The sequence below is a fragment of the Canis aureus genome, chromosome 30 (assembly GCF_053574225.1).
Source record: "Canis aureus isolate CA01 chromosome 30, VMU_Caureus_v.1.0, whole genome shotgun sequence".
Lineage (NCBI taxonomy): Eukaryota > Metazoa > Chordata > Mammalia > Carnivora > Canidae > Canis > Canis aureus.
The window spans coordinates 37,849,073-37,854,912 of NC_135640.1; the positions used below are offsets into that span (position 1 = coordinate 37,849,073).

The 5,840-nt window shown below is 44.7% G+C and overlaps 1 long non-coding RNA gene across 1 annotated transcript; it reads right to left on the reverse strand.

Moving 5' to 3' along the window:
- Positions 1–1,001: 1,001 nt before the first annotated feature.
- Positions 1,002–3,749, reverse strand: LOC144301668 (uncharacterized). Its single transcript, XR_013368408.1, has 2 exons — positions 3,639–3,749; positions 1,002–1,188 (listed from the first exon to the last, which is right to left on the reverse strand). It is a non-coding gene; the product is annotated as an uncharacterized LOC144301668 (long non-coding RNA).
- Between the last annotated feature and the right edge of the window lie 2,091 nt (positions 3,750–5,840).

Genomic DNA, 5,840 nt, shown 5'->3' on the forward strand with positions numbered 1-5,840 from the left:
AGCTTCCATGTGAGCCCAGAACCACTGCTAGACCTCACCAGCACCAGGGGTGACAACAGGAAGGAGCAAATGAGTAAATAATGGAAGAAGAGTCTCTCTGATAATGTGTGTTATTCACGTAAGAGGCAACACTGGCCGTTTGATAGGCGCGCTAATATGTCCTCCTTGCTTGGGGCCCACGGCCAAGTCAAAAAAGGCAAAACTGGCTGTTCCCGGGTGACACAGTCAAGCTACTTCTCTCTGATACTCCTTCCCCTGCATTCTCTCCAATTTTCCTCACTACTCTAATTTTAACAATAAGAAATTGGTATGGAAAATACTGAAAGATACACCATACACGGATCATTTCCAAAAATGTCCTTGGCTGACACCACTACTCAGTTGCTTCCCCAGGGGGACCAGGGGGCCATTTCATTTAGACCCCATGGAAATCTGCACTAAGGAAGCACGCCCTAACTTACAGAACCTTCCAGCAAACCTGAGTCCTTTCAAGACTTACACTGAGATCTCCAACAGAAAAGGCTAAGAAACAAAAACAAAAACGAGGTTCTAGTTTTCAACCAAGCTCAAAGAGTCTTTGTCAAACGAATCAAAGCTCTCTTGGTAGCCAGCTCATTATGTTTAATCATCAACTGTGCTTATCAGATCCTTGATTTCTAAGTCCCTTGAAGACAAAAGGTGCAAAAAGAATCCTTGTGTGCTTTGGAGATTGATTTCAAAGCAGGCCTTGAGGTCACCTGCAGAGATGTTTTAGGCAGCAATTATAAGCAGGAAACAAAATGCACTCATTTGATTTCATAAAATTGGACAAGACCCTTGGATGCAGACTTACCATGACATCTAAGCATAGCTTGAAGAGCCAGTTTCCCTATCTGGGGATAGGGGGAATGGCAATAGGTTAGGGCTTGCTCTGACTCCCCAGGAGGTGCCCCTGCATTGTAATAGCTGAGCTGAGACCAGAGGGGACCTGTCAAGGCTTACCTGCTAGAAACAAATGCTCACCTTGCTGTCCAAGATTCTGGAAAAGGGGATCCCTTGGATTGTCGAGTTTGGCTTTCCTTGGCCTATTCTTCATTATGATTTAGAGATTTGGGGTCTTTAGGTGGCATCTGACTCGGTCAGGGTGACGAATCTGATACATCTGAGAGTAGGTACCCAGATCCACAGTGCTAGTTCCAATATCCTATTCTAGGGAGAGTAAGCAAGAAGACTGATAGGTAGGTGATGATAAGAAGAAACAGTTAATATTATCAGCGAAACCTGCAGTAAATCTGTTGGTTTGCTGGCACCCAGAAGCTAACCATGCCGTGGCATCTGGTTCAAAACCCAAACAACCTGGAAGGCAAAGAATAAGCCAAAGAGCAAATGAAGTCTCTTCAAGAGGCCAAAGGAAGATTCCATCACAGCACACTGTAACCCTGCTTTCTATCCTCTTTCTCCACTCCTCTCTGTATCATATTTCAGTACCTGGAGACTCACTGCTCCCCAAACTTTGCCACCCTCTCCCAGGATGCTCGCATTACTTTCTCCCTCTCTTTTTCACACAACAGCAGTACTCAATACTTTCTGTTGAAAATCCCACCATTTTCTCCCTTTCCCGGACCTGCCCTCTGTTCCTTCCCCTGGACCTTACCTAAACATCAAGACCCAGCAGGTATTAGACCCCCCAGGGCTGGGGGAACCCTGCAAAAGGACTGGGATCATGGGTGGATATCCTATGTAGTCCCTGATAGGACTTTGTTGACCACCTGCTATGTGTTACATACCACATAAAATTCCTTAATGTAACAGGTGTCTAAACTGGGTTGTTCTTTAAAAAAAAAAATTTTTACTTATTTATTCATGAGAGACACAGAGAGAGAGAGAGGCAGAGACACAGGCAGGGGGAAAAGCAGGCTCCATGCAGGGACCCCGATGTGGGACTCCATCCCGGGTCTCCAGGATCACACCCTGGGCCGAAGGCAGACGCTTTAACCACTGAGCCACCCAGGCGTCCCTAAACTGGGGTGTTCTAAGTGTGTGCTGAGAACCATGTTCCAAGGACATGTTCCTTGATGAGCAGGTTTGATAATTAACTACATTTGGACAACATATTACCCCTTACCTGTCTCCTGGAGATTCCCAATGCACATTAAATTTCTGATAATTCAGGATGCCTGTCTCTGCCTCTCTCTCTGTGTCTCTCATGAATAAATAAATAAAATCTTTAAAAATTTTTTCTGATAATTCCTGAGGTAAGTATGCATATATATCATTGCTTAACCTAACGTACTTGATCACTAAACTTAATCGTGGGAAAAGAAGGCGCTAACATCAGCAGCACACTTGACCCACACGGATCTAGAGAACTGATACTTGTTCTGTGTTTGCAGATTCTGGAGAATCGGGTGGGTATCTGCCCTGATTTAATGCATCTTTGTGGCAGTGTAGATATGGGCTTGATGATTCTTGACAGGAAGGTTTTATTCCCCAGGCTTAGAGGATGGGTAAAGACGAGCCAATAAGACAACTCAGTGATAGCTTTAGAACCGAAAGAGAAACCCACGATGGCACCCAGCAGTGCTGGTGGGAGAAGGAGCCCCTGGGAACGCACCAGGAAGGGCCAAGAGGGGCAAGTGCCTCCGAGACCAGAAAGTCAGACCCGGGCTCAGAAGCTCCCTGGCTTGCACAAGGGCATACCTGGGTGATCCTGCCACACCACACGGAAGCCCCGCATTCAAGCTTGCTCGAGACTCTGGCTGGTAACTGAAAACAGAGAACTCAGCGAATGGACGTGGTGCTACTGGATGAGCTTTATTTTCAGAAATGTTCTGACTTTCCCAAAGCCCCCAGACAGATCCTTTTGTTTTCTTTTCTTACACTCCCTTTCTCCACTCACGCCACCCCCTCGCTCGACATCATGGTTTCTTAAATCAAATAAACTGATCTGCCTGAGGAAGGGAGACCCTTCCTGCCTGGAGCCAGCCCCTGATAACTGGCATCAGGGCTGCTATTTTGAAAGGCTGCCTTGAGATCTGTGTCTCTAGGCATTTTGTTATTCTGCAGTTTGCTTTTGGAACTTCTTAAAACAAACCTCAAAGAAGAGAAAACTCCTGTCTGAAACTAATTCCTTTTAGGATCCAAGCAATGACTCACACAGGCTGTTTTGGCATCTATGCTCCCTGTTGAGTTAATATGATTAGACTCATAAATTCTATTTTTGAAATGCAGGCTCTGTACCCTGAATATTCTTTCAGAACAACAACAACAACAAAAAACTGGGAGGAAAAATGACACCCCTATTTACATATTTGCTAGATCTAAGTTTATGCTATTTGCCCACTTACTTTTGTCTTTCACTGTCTATTTTTTTCCATCAGATTAAAGAGCTCTAGCAAATTCTTCAGGGAAGTTGCAGAAACTGTTCTTTAGGACAGGTCTTGTCCACATGCAAGCTAGTCCTATAGGAAGTTCTATATTCGCCAAATGTCCACCGACCGATGAAAGGATAAGCAACCCGCAGTATATATGCTCGATGGAATATTATTTAGCTTTAAAAAGGAAAGAAATCCTGAAACATGTTACAACACAGATGAGCCCTGAAGACACGATACTAAGTGAGATAAGCCAGTCACAAAACGTTGCATGGTTCCACTTACGTGAGGTCCGTAGAGTAGCCAAATTCACCGAGGTAGAAAACAGAAGGGAGCTTCCTAGAGGCTGCTGGGAGTGGGGAACAGGGAATGATTATGTCATGGGTATGAAGTGTGAGTTTGGGAAGACAGAAAAGTGCTAGAGGCGGATGTGATGATTATTGTATGACAGTGTGAGTGTACTTAATATCATCAAACTGTGCACTTAAAGATGGATCAAACGGTAAGTTTTTGTTTTGTATATTTTACCAAATATGCACACAAAGCTCTCTTTTCTCCGGGGACAGACGTAGAACACTGCCCATGGCCTGAAGCTGCCCCCCTGCTTGATTTTGATCTTAGTAACCCGCTACTCCAGAAATAACCAAGTTACTTGCTCTTCAAAGCTAAAGCCCGGCCGGAGCGAAGTCCTACTTCATCACAGAACTGGCAAGTTCCCACCGAGGGAGGTGCTTTTCTTACAACATGTGATGGGCGGTCTTGGCAGGAGGCAGGTGCAGGCTTTCCTTCCTGGGAAAAAGTCCCAACCACAGAAATGTGATGGCTCCTGAGATTTGTCTCAGTCACTGTAGCTGTTACATAAGTTAACACGCATACCCCTTCGTCCTTGCGTAATAAACAGCTGTGAGTGTTCAGGGACACATGGCTCTCCATTTGGCCATAAACTTAACCCTAATCTAAAGACCTCTCTATGTTTCATCTTAACTTGTGCGGCAAGCCCAACTTTTTAAGCATTTTGTTTGTTAGATCATTTTTGATGACTCCTATAAAGCAGCGTTGCTCATAATAAAGGACTTCATGGGTGCCCATTAAGAACAACGAGCTGCGCTAACCACAAACCTCAAAAGAGGTGTTGCTATTTGGGCTTTAAATAAAAAATAAAGATTTGTATTCTTGCCACTGGAATAAAGGTCTTTTGAGAACCTCATTTTCGAAAGAGTCTCTGGCATGACCACAGACACGGTAAACACCCAGTATCGTGCACATTCTCACGCGTTCCCTTTAAAGCACATTGTGCATTTTAGAATTACGTGTTAAAAGATGTATACAGCCGGGTGAGTGACCAGTCGTAACAGCCCCAAAACAATATTTGTTAAATACAGTCTTCTTAACTAGATTTGTCCTGAGCATCTTATTCATCGCACTTAAATAGTCGCCTTTATCTCTTTACAATGGACCTGGACGGATTTTGAAGAAGTTAAAGACTGGGGGACTGAGTGCGTCAAACAGAGACCAAACTTGTCAGATGAACTTTACAAGTAAAGAGTCCGCCACCTGTTTCTCATATAGGCCATTCTCAATTTCTTAATTGGGGCTAATTTGGAGTGATGTTAAAGCACTCCAGTTGGCTTTACACTCTCACTTGTAGACCACTCCAATTGACGTACCCTAGGGGCAAAGGAGGTGGGGAAGATGGATAAGAACTCGATTAACACCAGTTTCCAGGACACCTAATTAGGAAGCTCTCTTTCTGGCCAGGGCTGTGGGAACTACCACAGAATATGGTGTAAAGGGTGTGGGGCTTAGCTGGATCGGATTACTGCCGCTTGAGGTGCAAGGCTGGGCACCATCTTGCACCAGCCCTGACAACCAGCTCTTATAAGAGCAGGAAAATAACTTAGACATGGTCATCTTCACTTTAGGATCTTAGCTTTGTTGACCTTCCATCCTACCCCACACTCTTTTCTGCCCTCCTTTAAAGTCTGGGCAGACAGAAGGATAAGATGTCTTCTAGAAGTCCTAAGGTAAGCCGCAGGAGAGCCCTTTCCAACAAAGCAACATCTTGTGGTCATGGGAGGCAGGCATGATTGGAGCCCAGCACAGGAATTAAAAAAAAAAAAAAAATTTTTTTTTAAAGTCCAACGCAAACCCCAATGCAAAAGGATGCTTGGAAAAGACTCAGAATGAGGGCATGGAAGTTGGGTGTGGAGGAGTGTCCTTTGCTCTGGAATGGAGGGCAGCTGACACAGGCACATCTTGAACTTTTAGAAACTCTCTTAACTGTAAAGAACCAGATGAGAGGGTTCAAGCAAGGCCAGCCTCTGATGCAGCTGCAAGCTAGGGCCTCCATATCTCTAGCTACAAATAGATGGCAGGGTAGGTGGGGAATCAACCAACAGCTGTGCTAAGACTTCAATGGTGGAAAGGAGCTAGGAAAGCAAAAATATAAGAGGAAAGCTTTGTGTGGGGATGAAACAGCAAGTGCAA